The 14,591-nt window shown below is 38.6% G+C and overlaps 1 long non-coding RNA gene and 1 other non-coding gene across 2 annotated transcripts; both read left to right on the plus strand.

Moving 5' to 3' along the window:
- Positions 1 to 1,761: 1,761 nt before the first annotated feature.
- On the plus strand, positions 1,762 to 1,833 carry Trnat-ugu. The gene has a single exon. It is a non-coding gene; the product is annotated as a tRNA-Thr (tRNA).
- A 5,036-nt stretch (positions 1,834 to 6,869) lies between these two features.
- Positions 6,870 to 7,811, plus strand: LOC118439432. Its single transcript, XR_004837421.1, has 2 exons — positions 6,870 to 7,071; positions 7,524 to 7,811. It is a non-coding gene; the product is annotated as an uncharacterized LOC118439432 (long non-coding RNA).
- The last annotated feature ends 6,780 nt before the right edge of the window (positions 7,812 to 14,591 follow it).

Here is a 14,591-nt window from a genome sequence, read left to right on the forward strand (position 1 = left end):
CTCATTTTCCCTAACTCAACTCAAACTCATTATTTTTCGACTCACTCATTTCAAAGTGAGTCGAGTTAAACTCTCGACTCAAACTCAACTCAACTCAATGAGTCATATGAGTTGACTCGAATTCATTGGCAGTCCTATCCACAATATTGGTCGGGTTATATTAATCAATCAACCTAATCTTGGAGCATGGTAAAATTTCACAGAATTCTCCAGTCGACGTATCAAGAGTGCAAAGTGATTAGACTCAAATTCACTGATTTAGGGAAATTGCAATGTTTTTATTGGATGGAGAAAATGTGGAATTTGTGTAATACGTAAGTAATTGCAACACCACGTGTAATGTAAAAATGGAATGTTATGCATGAACTTTTGTGCGCAAAGGAAATAATGGATTAGTTTCAATTCTGGTAACCGAATGTGACAGACAGAGTAGAGTGATATGCTTTTAATCCTTTTGGTGATACGAATTAAATATGTGCATCTTGCTTCAGGTTTATTTTGGATTTTAAACGTGTTTTTTGTCCCTATGGAATTGAAGGGTTTGCATTTCTTGATCATTGAATTTCTTGGGTCGAAAATACATTCAATTGTCGTAACAAGATACGATTATGAGGTGTTTAAAGGTTTCAAATTAATAGATACATATACGTATATATGTATTTGCCTACGGTTTAATATGTATGTATATGCATGTAGCATACAGAATGGTATGCTTAAGTACGTACGAATAAAAGTAGGTATGTATATGTATATGTACATAGGACAAATAAATGAACATGAATGTGTATTACACATTTATGCACATGCACATACATACGTACCCTAGCCTGTATCTAGATATCACTTTATTGAACAAGATTTGATAAATCTAAATGCGTACACAATTAAATGTGACATTTGTCCATTCATATGCCAATGAGTCTGACTTATTAAGTCGATATCATGACAATAACCAAACATTTATTAATATATTTTTGCACAAGTGTACAAATATGTACATGCCACATATTTATGCACACGATGAGGCATGTTACTTTGTTAAAACGTCTGGTCGTGTGATATTTATGTCCATACATAAGTACGTACATAAGTATGTACATATTTATGTGCATACTGAATGCATGCAATAGCTGAGCATGATCTTGGCTTCTCTTATCTCTCATGATTCTCGCCAATACGGTATAGATTTCCTTAGATCAATTTTAGAATTCCATTAAAATTACGTTGACTCATTAACTTAACAATTTTACAAGTCAAATGTATACGACGCTCATTTTAAACCATTTTCAGACCTCAGTTAGAGTTACATACATGAATACACATACTTATTTACATCTTTATCTATTGAATTCTTCATTTAACTTGATTTAACTAGTTTTTTGGTTTTATTTCAATTTAGGATTTCAGATTAACAAGATTTTACAAGGCCACAGTATTTGAGTTTTTATGAGGAATTTGGTTTTTGGTAAAATAGCAATTCTTTATGGGCATTTACACAATAAATTTTGCATTTTGCGTATATGCACTTTTTCAGATAGATAATCTTCCTCATTGCAGATCAGCGATGTGCAATGACCATTCAGCGTCAATCAAACTTGGAAGAAATATGTGATTTCATTTTTAATTTTTCATAAAAGAACAAATCACTAAATTCGAATTTCATGAAGAATATTACGCAAATTAGATTAAACCTGGTTTTACTACAGGGCTGGAGCGGTGGGCATGATAACCGGAGAGAAAAGAGATGTAATACACATGGAAGGCGCCTTAGCTTAGTAGTATAGCGCTTGTCTTGTAAACAAGAGGTCGTGGGTTCAATTCCCACAGGTGCCAAGCTTACTTTTTGCACTTTTTCTCCTTTTGCATTGGTTCCATTTATGTAATTGATTTTGTATAGTGCATATAAATAAGGAGTGTGCAAATTTTAAATTATTCCCACATAATTAGGTGAAAAGTTGACAAAATTTTAGTTTTCAGTGCATAGTTGCGTGTTATTTTGCATGTAAATTCTGCCTCTACATAGTCGGAAACACTCAAGTGTCAATGACATATAGCTGTATTACTTTTGTAAATTTCAACTTAGCAATTTTTGATTAATTTTACCGAAAAGCCAGATAAATTTCAATTCAAAAACAATTTTTAGTGTTAAAAATTTCCTCCTCCTGCGTCAATGCCACGCTAACGACGAGGCGGCCACTCCTCGATGGAATTAAGCACCGATTCCAGGGACATTTTGTGGCATTCCGGGGTCAGAAATTTTTTCCAAGCCTCGGCACTTCTACGGGGCTTAGAACACACCTTTGCCCCTAACTTTGACCATTTTTCATATTCCGGTGGTTCAAATCCATCAAGGATGATGACCAATTCTGATTGGAGATAAAGACAGGAATTTCTTTTTTTTAGCTACGCTTGGGTCATTTTTTGCACTATAAATTCGTGCTGAGTCCTGGTAAGAGGTCCCATCGATTCCACTGAATTGGATCTCACTTAGGGGATGTACCACGGATTCAAAAACATATTTTAAGAAATTTTATTCCCCCACCTCCCCCCAATTTTCAGCAAAATGTAGAGAAATTACCCCAATTATCTCCCACCTGCCAAAATCATCAAAAAACCTGGAAAATGTGACTTTCTGACCTTTTGTCTATATCGGGGGATGTCTTTGACCAATTTTGCGTAGATTAGGACAACTCGCTTGTTAAAAGATTTTTCCGATGTGAAAATCTCCTCATTCGTAAAAATAATCCTGCTCCCTTTTTTGGAGCGTACCGCTTGAGGTGACTCCTGCATTCATTTAATCTGGCTTTCCTTTGGGGTACGATCAGGATGTGGCAAGTACCACATTTCAAAGCCTTAAGCCTAAGCTTCAATTTGAGCACTCATTGGATAATTTTCATCGACACTGTCAGCAGTGAGCCCGGTTTCGGTTAGAATTTCGTGAATTTCTTTGGATTCCAGGCTTGAGAGGCTAAACGATGAGTGTGGTCCTTGGAGGCTTTCAAAAAATTCTTCTTCGACTGTTCTTAGTCAGTCTGGTCCTCATGAACGTTTCTATAGTCCGTTGGGCTAAATTAAAGTGCAACTTTGACTTTTTCAGCACATGTCAAATTCACTGTTTTTCTTCGATTTTTTTTTGTGAAAAACTATCGCCGCCCGCTTCTCTTCAATTTCCTATATATTTATCCAGATGTTCAAAAATTACAAAGTCTATAGTGAATCATAATGTAAATCGCATGGCGAATCTAATGCACTTATCAGATTTTTATTTTGCAGCGTAGTTTTTTAGCAATCAGCTGTTTACACGTTGAGTGTTGCACGGCGCTCATCTGAAATTGCAGTTTAGTAGTGTTCATTTACAAAAAATCCGAAATTTATAGTGGATTTTATTCGACTATTTAAAACTCCATCTTCTTGTCAATTACCATGTCAGGCCTTTATCCTAGACTCTACAATGCCTGGAAGTTGGCAAATCCACTTTCGTCAGGTTCGTGACAAATTAATAATCATACGCTCAGCACTTACTAAAAAAATTGTAAAATTGTTTCAGGAGCAAAAGTTCAGTCAGAGGTCAACGCGTATTGGAAGGAAAACAAAACCAATCCTGCTGAAGTTGAAAAAACCATCCTAAAGTTGAAAGAAAGATCTCTCAGGAAACAGCCCACCATAACTTCAGCGCTGGCAAATCTTCCAATTAAAAAAGTTGATGAAGCGAGCTCTAACTTATTAGGTATTTTAAATAAAACACGCGTAAAAAATTGAAACTAGAAACCTAACGTTCCGTTTATACTTCACTTACTTGTACATACGTGTGCCAATGTTATATTTGAACTATAACCCAAGCTACAAACGGTGAAGTATAAACCTGATCCCTGTTTTTGCTATAAATAGTGTTATAATGATTTTAGTATATTTCAACTTTCATGATTTAGGGAACGAATGTAACACAATTTCTCATGCTACAAGTCAGCCAGTAATCGACAATAATCCCGTTCCTGAGGACGCGGATGTACAAACTGGACAACATCGGGTAGCCCCAACTCAAGAAAAAATATTAGAAATAATTACAAGTAATTCTGCGAAGATAGTTGCACTTCAGCAGATAAAGGACACAGGCCTTGCAACATCGGATCAACTGGATGAAGTCTCTGAAGGTAATCACAGTCAACCAGCAGAAAAAATTGGATCAGCTTAAACGACATGCTCAATCCTCTCAAAAATCCCGAGATGGCAAGAAGAATAAGATCGACTGTTTGATGGAGAAGCACCCAGAATTAATGGAAGAATTGTCAACTCTAATACCTAAACCAATTGGTAGACCTAGTCTAGAAGCTGAGCAGCCACTTCTTCTCAAAACAATAGTTGACATAATATGTCCACACGCGTCAGCAGAAGCACGCCGGCGATCAGAATTACTCCGCAGCTGTGTGACACTTAATGACTTGCATAATGAATTGAAAAATGAAGGTCACCTAAAATAGTAATTAAATTACCTTTATCGATACTTAAAAACTAAATTGATAATTAAATTTCCAGGGTACAACTTGTCAAGATCTGGACTGTACCTAAGATTGCTCCCAAAAAATTCTACAACAATCGAAGGAAGACGCCACGTAACAACTGTGCCTGTTAGACTTATCCGTCCTGAAAACAATGAAAGAAAAAATAATCCAGACGGACACTTTGCGTCAGCTACTGTAAAATATGTAAAGGATCTGGCTTCTCTATTTGGTAGCGGCTGTGTTTTTGTTTGCAGTCAAGATGACAAGGCGAGAATTCCACTGGGTCTGCCAGCTGCAAATAAACAAGCCCCAATCTTGATGCATCTAAGCTACAAAGTCAAGCTACCGGACCATGATTGGGTTGTGGCATCCAAACATAAGCTCATTCCATCGGTATATGCAGCTTTATCAATTGATGACAAATTGAAGACGATCACTTACTCCGGACCGACGTACGTGGCAATTCGAAGTGGGAAGCACGACAAGAGTACCGCTGAATCTCATGGAAAGGATTTTCGAAGATTAATGGAACTTGAAAATTATGCAAATTTCGTCAAATCTCCAGGTGCAAATACAATGAAGCCAATTGTATGCATTTTATCCGATGGCGGCCCAGATGAAAATCCACGCTACCCCAAAGTCCTCACCCAAGCAGCTCACAATTTTAAGCTTTTTGATCTCGACTGCATTATTGTAGCAACAAATGCCGCTGGCCTTTCTGCGTTTAATCCAGTGGAGCTCAGGATGGCGCCGCTTTCAAGAGATTTATCGGGACTAATACTTCCACATGATCATTTTGGAACGCATTTAGATGACCAATGTCGAACCAACGACATTAACTTGGAGAAGAAGAACTTTCAAAAAGCTGGCGAAATTTTGTCGGAAGTGTGGAGCGAAAATAAAATTGATGGATACGATGTATTTGCAGAATACATTTCCCCCGCGGATGGAACTGAAGAGGGGTCCAAAGTTTTACCCCTTTCAGAAGAGTGGAAATGCATCCATGTGCGGCAATCTCACTACTTCCTTCAAATTGTGAAATGCGATAATCGGAATTGCTGTAAGGATTGGAGATCAAATTACCCTTTAATCATAAAAAACAGGTTCCTACCTCCCCCACTCCTGTTTCATAAATCAGAGAATGGAATTCGCTTATGTGAACCGACCTGCACTATGGATCATGCGCATTCGTTCCAAGATTTGCCAACTAGATTGATTTTAACATCATTGGAACCATCCTGCCCAAAGTTCCGGATCCTCCCATTTGACGCCTACTGTCCATCACAGATTCCGTATCTTGAAGAACGTGTGTGTCCGACGTGCAACATTTCCTTGGCGACTAAAACTGCGAAAGCTGCACACAAGAAAGTACACGGACGTAAGAAATAATCCTGGCGGAAACTGATTCTGACACACAATCCGATGTGTCGGATATCGAAAATTCAGACCACATTCATGGGGTTGAGGCAATTCAACCAGACACAATGGATGGAGACAGACTTGAAATAATTGAGGACCTGCAAAGTTGGATGGACAATAATTTTGAACAAATTTTCTGATCATATTTTTGGTTCATTATTATTTTAGACAATAAGCATATGCGTTTTCCTGTGAGACGTGAAGCATATAAAAATTAAACAAAACCCATCAAAACGTTTTGATTAAATAGCCTTAATGTCAGTAACGATTGTAAGAACCCTGGAATAATATTATTTTCCGGACACCATGATTTATTAGCATCATTTGGTCTCCTGTCACGTGACCGGAGGGGGGGGGGTTACGAATTTATCACCAACGGTCACCAAGGGGGGGGAGGGGGTCAAAATTCTCCAAAAATCGATCACGTGATTTATGGACGCTCCCAAAATGAAGGTGATTAAATGGACAGACAGACGACTCCCTTAAAGTATCCACACTTGCACAGACTTATCCTTAGCTGCATACTTAGTGTACATATGCCTACACTTATTTACATACATGCTTAATAATTTTAATAAAAAATCAGTGAAATTTAATTTATTCATTCAAGTATAGAGTTGTATTCGCAGAGAATTGAAAGTACAAATATAATGCAGACTATTATCATTTTACATTCATTGATTCGAAAAAGCTAAACGTCCAGCGTAATAATTTTACTTATGTGCATATGTACTTAGGTCCCCCATTTGTAAATACGCATGGTAAGTTCAAGAAAACAAACACAATCTTTGGGTGTTTTTTGCAATCTTATTTACGAAATGCCAACATTTGCTTGACACAAGTAGGATAGATAGATAGATAGATACATACATGCATACAGTGTGTATGTAGATCAAATTCTCTTTCATGACATTTGTATCTGCATATTTACTTAATGGTGTGTTGACACCAAAACCAGAATCAATTATGAATTGAACCAGGAAGCGACAGTCTGAACAAAATTTTCCAGTGAAAGGTTGAAATCTCAATATAAGAAGAACCATTTACAAATTGTCCATAATTTCTCTGTGAATAATTTTAAAAATGAACAATTTAATTGTGACTGTCATCATCCTGACTCTTTTAGGGACTCTCTTTGCACGTCGAATATCTGGTAATTTAAATAATTCAAAAGAATCTACCACCTTATAGGCACCCACATACATAATTGCAAAACTAATGTGTACATAGATATTTACTAGATATACATGTATTTAATAGATTAAAGTACAAATATGTGTATAGGATGCATATATGCAATATGCATCCTTTACAAGAACTTTAGGCGACTATAGTCGCCTAAGGATTTTACTAAAAGATTTCAACTTACAGCATAAATATCCACTGCAATGTCTTATTCAATTCATAACTTGATGAAAAAGGTGTTGATCACTAAACATTTCGAGATTTTTGAAAATTATGCCTAAATTTTGTTGGGGTATGGTATGATAAAATTTAGGAGCCTTGTTTTTTTTCCCGTAAAATTAGTATACTTAATAAATTGGTATTTTTTATTGCTTATAACAATTACTATGGAATTTCATGCAAATTATTGTCTCTTTTAAGGTCCAGAAATTGAGAATGTGGCATGTACAACAGTCTTGAATAGTCAAGGTACATGCGTTGCCAGTCTGGTGAATTGTGTTCCAGGGGTAGCACTTCCATTAGGATGCTCTAACGGCTCGGAACGATTCTGCTGTCCAAATGACAAATTGTTGTAATGCAACCTGTCGCCTCATACATAATGCACAGATATGATCTAATGAAGTTAAATATGTATCATTACATTTGTTTTTATTAAATAAATTTTATTAAATAAATAATTTTGATAAATTAAACCCTGACTGATGCAAATTATCCAAAGATCTACTTCTCCGATGGCATATACTTATTAGTCGTATTTTTGTCAATACATGCATGGAGTATTGATCTTATAATACACATGTCAGACATGTTTCTTACAGATCTTATTCAAACAGCACTAAAATATTAAGGAATTAAACACAAACAACGGTTGGTATGGTACTTGAGCACTTCTGCAGAATTCGCGAAATGGCGAAGGTTGTAAGTTGGCAAAAATGCACATTTTCATCATGCGAAATTATACGGAGTTCACCTCTCGGATTTCCGATTTTCTCCTGCGCTTTACTTCACCAGCTCATCGGTTTTTGTCTTTCGTTCAAAATTGAGTTTATTAATTTCCCAACCAAGTTCTCATCTGATTTTTCATCTGTGGTTCTTAAATAAACCGTCGTAAACGCACATAAGAAAGTAGCTTCAGACCACTTCACCCCAACCACTCCCACGACATCGCGAAAACACGCTATTTCACTCTATTTCACCTATAGATTCAATTTTTGTAAAAATCTCATTTTGCCCCGACCACACCCCCTGGCGACGAGGGGGTGTGGGACAACTCGGGAACACTTAATTTTACTCTATTTCACCTATAGATTAAATTGCACTAAAAATCTCAATTTACCCCGACCACACCCCTTGGCGCCAAGGGGTGTGGTCCGATTGACCCCAAAAGTTGATAGGATCCTCCCCCTGGGGTTTTATGTATGATGGCGAAAACCGATTTCGATTACCTTCATCCGTTCTCCCGTTATCCTGCTGACAGACAGAGAGACAGACGGACAAAGTCTTCGCATAAAGTAGCTGAAGCTACTTAATAGGTTTTTAACCTTTTTTAATATTTTGAATGAATTCAATTAACTTTGTATCAGTGGGAATTTAAAAAAATTGTTGAAAAATATAGAAAAGTGAGAAAGTTAGAGTGAAGGACACCACCTCCTAGAAGATGGCAAAGAAAGGTGTTAAGTCCTACCGTGCTTAGGAAAATTGACCTAGGGACCTTAAAAGACGATCCACCGACCCAAAAGGAAATTTCTCGTAAGGTTGGGGTGTCTAAGCGTTCAGTGGAATTAATATTTTGAAGAAACAACGTCGTCGGAAATCACAAAAGCATATAGAAAGTGCATATATGCTTTTGTATAAGTATTTCAATTCTTTTAATTTCGCCGCGGTCGCTACTTTAGGCCTCGAACCATTTGTGGCGAAAAATTCTTGTGGGTTTCAAAAAAAACCGTAGACGGTCGTACGATAGCTCATTTTCTTCGTAAGGCCTTGTAGTTTCTAATAAAAAATATTAGAAAGTCCAGAAAAATTATCCATGGACTTTTATTTTTGGGCTCTCATTTTGAAGTGTTAAAAAAATTGTGACCTTTGACCTGTAGGTTACCTTACAAATCGTCGACGCGGAAATACTCGCCAATGAGTTGATGCAGCTGTGTGCGGAGTTTCCGTGATCGAAGTGCACAGTATCATATCCAAATTACAAATACGCAAATAACCTATACTTTTATATACCGTGAATTACCGTGTGTATATATGATGAACTAGCGAATACATATGTACATCCTCATTTTTACCATGAAACAGAAAATCCTCGATGCCATTGCATTGTAATGCTATTAGCAATGAGAGTACATAATGGACGACGTTATGAAGTGATCAACGCTTTATATTTAAAAAAACATACATACATATATGTAGAAGTAATAATACATAATGGCTACATATATATGTACATATATGTGCCCCACCAATTGTAAGATCAATTAAATTAATCTATATATACCGTCTGAGTTGATGTTTTTTTGCAGTTAATCTACTCCTTTCGAAAATTTGGTACATAATTTCAACAATTACGCTAATTGCGAGACCCCCCATCCAGACTAAAAATACGTTTTGCATCCCTTCACTTGTTTTCCCACGTGCTATCTGCTGACTTACACCGTTAAGTTCTGTCTTATTTATATCTACGCTCACGTTGTTCTTCCCGACATGATTATATTTCTCAAACCAAAGTAATTCGTTGTAAATTCCAAAATCCAAAAAATTCTTAAAGCCTCGTACAAATGTATGGCTCTGGTCGATCGGGAAATTCCATCCCGTGATTGCAACACGAATACTATCTCGACTAATGTGAAATCTTTTGGCAGTGGGATATTTCTTTTTGAAGTAATCCTTGTATGATTCTGTATCCTGTTTGGTTCCAACGTACACTGATTTTTCACAAAGGAGTAGCTCATCCTCAATCGCGGGCCAAATTTCTTTATGTGGAATTACCACTTTATTAATTACCTCATTATTGAAGGTTTTCTTCAGGAATGGGATAAATTTCTTAGGAAATGGCAGTTGTCTCGGATCAAGTAGGCGTTTTAATAAAGGCAAATCAGAGGATTTGCTTCCCCATGCGGAATAACTGATGCCTGCGAAAAAAAAATAGACAGAATACCTTTCTATGGAGAGGTAGTCCGCACTTGAGATATTGTTTGGAGTTGAAAGTGTGCTGTAGCAGGATGAATTGCTGAGGATAGATCTTCGGTATTCAGTGATGTTCGGGTAAAGATCTTCAAATACTTTCACTTGTTGGAAGTACAGCGGGTGGGAGATATCATAGACTAGAACATACGTATTTACATGAAACACTCATTTAAGAGCTTGTCGGGAAATGGAAATATTCATCTTCAGTTGAACTTCGTGACTTACATATGAGTAGTAATCGATTCAACAGCGAGATCCACTAGTAATTTTAGAATTTGGAATCAAGTATTAAACTCCGAATTTTAAACTTAAAATTCGGGAAAGCCCCAAAAATATCCAAAATTAGAAAATTCTGAACATTTTTTATGTCGATTTTACAAGGGACGGAGGTATTTGAATAAAGATTATAGCAAAAAAAAAAATTGTACTTCCATCCACCCGTTCCGGTGAAATCCGCTTTCCTGTGTACAAATGTTATAAGTCCATAACGCCCCCCAGGCTAATTGACCCGCCAAAAAACTTTGGTTTTATCATCATACACTCTCCATAGCAAGAATTTAAAATACTTGATTCCAAATTTTAAAATTAGTGGTGGATCTCGTTGTTAATCGAATAATTCTTACTCATATATTTACTGGACTCCAACCAGTACACAGTAGGATCGATTTGTGTTTTTTTCTGTGAACGGGGGAAGAAAACTCCAGAAAATTCCCATAAGGACGGTATCAAAAGGGGGTGTGGCCTCAATTTTCTCAGCAACCGCGTTCGCACATTCATACCACAAATTGAACACACGTAGAAATCCAATAATTGGAGTTCTACCAAGAATTGAATAGGTTATTTTTTACCACCGCTGGGAATTACTGCTAAGTGGATGCGTATGGACTCAAACGGTTCGAACCGTTTTTAAAATGGCATCTATTTGATGGCTCGGTTATTCAGCACTAAATATCAGAACCAAGAATTGTGCAGTGGTGTGTGTCTGTGTGTTACCAGTTGAACTTGGCGCTTGATTATGATTAAATTACACACGTGTCTCACATTGTCCAATCTAATGTCACCTAGCGGCAATTTGGGCACAATGTTGCATTTTTTGTTTCTAGAGGGCGTTTTTCGCTAAAGTGCCAAAACGTTTCCAAAACGTTGACGAACACTAGAACAACGAAACACACCCTTTAGATCTCCCGAGACTTGATCAAATGAACGGGCTCACCCCCTAGAGTTGACATAAGTGCCATGCGCACACCCCCTAAAGTTGACATTTGACCTGTGACCTGGGCACACTCACTAGACTTGACATTTGACCTGTGACCTGGGCACACCCACTAGACTAGACATTTGACCTGTGACCTGGGCACACCCACTAGACTGGACATTTGACCTGTGACCTGGGCACATCCACTAGACTGGACATTTGACCTGTGACCTGGGCACACCCACTATACTTGACACTTGACCTGTGACCTGGGCACACCCACTACACGTGACCTGTGACCTGGGCACACCCACTACACTTGACCTATGACCTGGGCACATGTACTATATTCGACACTTGACCTGTGACCTGGACACACCCACTACACTTGACCTATGACCTGGGCACATGTACTATATTCGACACTTGACCTATGACCTGGGTACACGCACTATACTTGACATTTGACCTGTGACCTGGGCACACCCACTATACTTGACACTTGACCTGTGACCTGGGCACACCCACTACACTTGACCTATGACCTGGGCACATGTACTATATTCGACACTTGACCTATGACCTGGGTACACGCACTATACTTGACATTTGACCTGTGACCTGGGCACACCCACTATACTTGACACTTGACCTGTGACCTGGGCACACCCACTACACTTGACCTATGACCTGGGCACAAATACTATATTTGACACTTGACCTGTGACCTAGGTACACGCACTATACTTGACATTTGACCTGTGACCTGGGCACACTCACTAGACTTGACATTTGACCTGTGACCTGGGCACACCCACTAGACAAGACATTTGACCTGTGACCTGGGCACACCCACTATACTTGACACTTGACCTGTGACCTGGGCACATCCACTACACTTGACCTATGACCTGGGCACATATACTATATTTGACACTTGACCTGTGACCTGGTCACACGTACTATACTTGACACTTGACTGTGACCTCTGTGGCACACGGTGTAGTTTACACTTGACCTGTACCTAACTAATTTTAATTACCTGCCAGCGCCACCTATCGTATGTTGGCTATTTTTCAGCGCTAGAGGGCTTTTGACTTTAGTGCCTAAACGTTTTCAAAACGTTAGAACAATGGCACACTTTAGAGTCGTGACCGAACGTTTTTCGTGGTCACACCCTTCAGTGTTGTGACTCAACGTTTTTCGTGGCCAAACCCTTTAGAGTCGTGACTGAACGTGTTTGGTGGACACACCCAGTTAGAGTCGTGACTGAACGTTTTTCTTGGTCACACCCATAGAGTCGTGACTGAACGTTTTTGCGTGGTCACACCCATAGAGTCGTGACTAAACGTTTTTCGTGGTCACACCCTTTAGAGTAGTGACAGAACGTTTTTTGTGGTCACACCCTTTAGATTAGTGACTGAACGTTTTTCGTGGCCACACCCTTTAGAGTTGTGACTGAACGTGTTTGGTGGACACACCCAGTTAGAATCGTGACTGAACGTTTTTCTTGGTCACACCCATAGAGTCGTGACTGAACGTGTTTGGTGGACGCACCCAGTTAGAGTCGTGACTAAACGTTTTTCGTGGTCACACCCTTTAGAGTCGTGACTAAACGTTTTTCGTGGTCACACCCTTTAGCGTCGTGACAGAACGTTTTTCGTGGTCACAAACTTTAGAGTCGTGACTGAACGTTTTTCTTGGTCACATCCTTTAGAATCGTGACTGAACGTTTTCCATGGTCACACAAGTTAGAATCGTGACGTGACGAACTCTATTATTAAACGTCGTGCTGTACAACGTGACAATCAAGTCCTTTACTCTGTGTGAATGTAAACGTGTAACACTTATTCAGCAGATATTTGTATCGCTGACTAAATAAAATCGTTTTGCTTAGAGCCCGCAATGCGGGCTTCAGAGACTAGTTATATCAGAACCAAGAATTGTGCAGTGGTGTGTGTTACCAGTTGAACTTGGCGCTTGATTACACACGTGTCTCACATTGTCCAAGCTAACGTCACCTAGCGGCAGTTTGGGCACTATGTTGCATTTTTCGTTTCTAGAGGGCGTTTTTCGCTAAAGTGTCAAAACGTTTAAAACGTTGACGAACACGATAACAACGAAACACACCCTTTAGATCTGCCGAGACTTGATCAAATGAACGGGAACACCCCCTAAACTTGACACTTTACCTGTGACCTGGGCACACCCACTAGACTTAACATTTGACCTGTTACCTGGGCACACCCACGCTACTTGAACTGTGACCTGGGCACACCAACTACACTTGACCTGTGACCTGGGCACACCCACTATACTTGAACTGTGACCTGGGCACACCCACTACACTTGACCTGTGACCTGGGCACACCCACTACACTTGACCTGTGACCTGGGCACACCCACTACACTTGACCTGTGACCTGGGCAGACCCGCTACACTTGACCTGTGACCTGGGCACAGCGCTAAACTAAATAAAATTGTTTTGTTTAGAGCCCGCATTGTGGGCTTAAGAGACTAGTATGTAAATAATGTAAATATATGTATGGCAATTTGATTTAGCTGGAGGATTTAATTGAAGTTTCCCGCTGTGTAGTTTTACATAAAAAACGTGCTTCAGCTCAGCGTGTGCTGAGTAGTTAACATTTGTGTATATCTTCTAAACATATGTAGATGTTTAGAGGATCAAATGAAAAATTTTTAAATTTGTATTTCGACCACTTTGTTACCACGTAAACTCCAATAAAAATGATTGAATAAACAAGCCCAAAAAGGACCTCTTATCCTTTATTAGGTGAGACTGATCATGAGCAAATACAAGTTTAAAATAAATTTTCCTCTGTCCCAATCCCTTACAAAGCTTGTTAAAAATGAGTGTTTCGAGTAAATATTCTACTATATCTCTGTGTCTCAGGTGGAAAAGTAATAGGGAATGGTGGAAGGGGTCCAGCCTGGCAAGAGATTTCCTACGGTAAAAAATACATATTTATGTTACTCTATCGAAGAGGATATTATAACGAACATTACTGACATATGTACATATTCCAACGAACGTGTATGAGAAATTTACATTCTGAGGATTTTTTGCCCTTCAAGATTATCAAGT

This window comes from Folsomia candida, unplaced genomic scaffold, assembly GCF_002217175.1.
Source record: "Folsomia candida strain VU population unplaced genomic scaffold, ASM221717v1 Fcan01_Sc001, whole genome shotgun sequence".
NCBI lineage: Eukaryota > Metazoa > Arthropoda > Collembola > Entomobryomorpha > Isotomidae > Folsomia > Folsomia candida.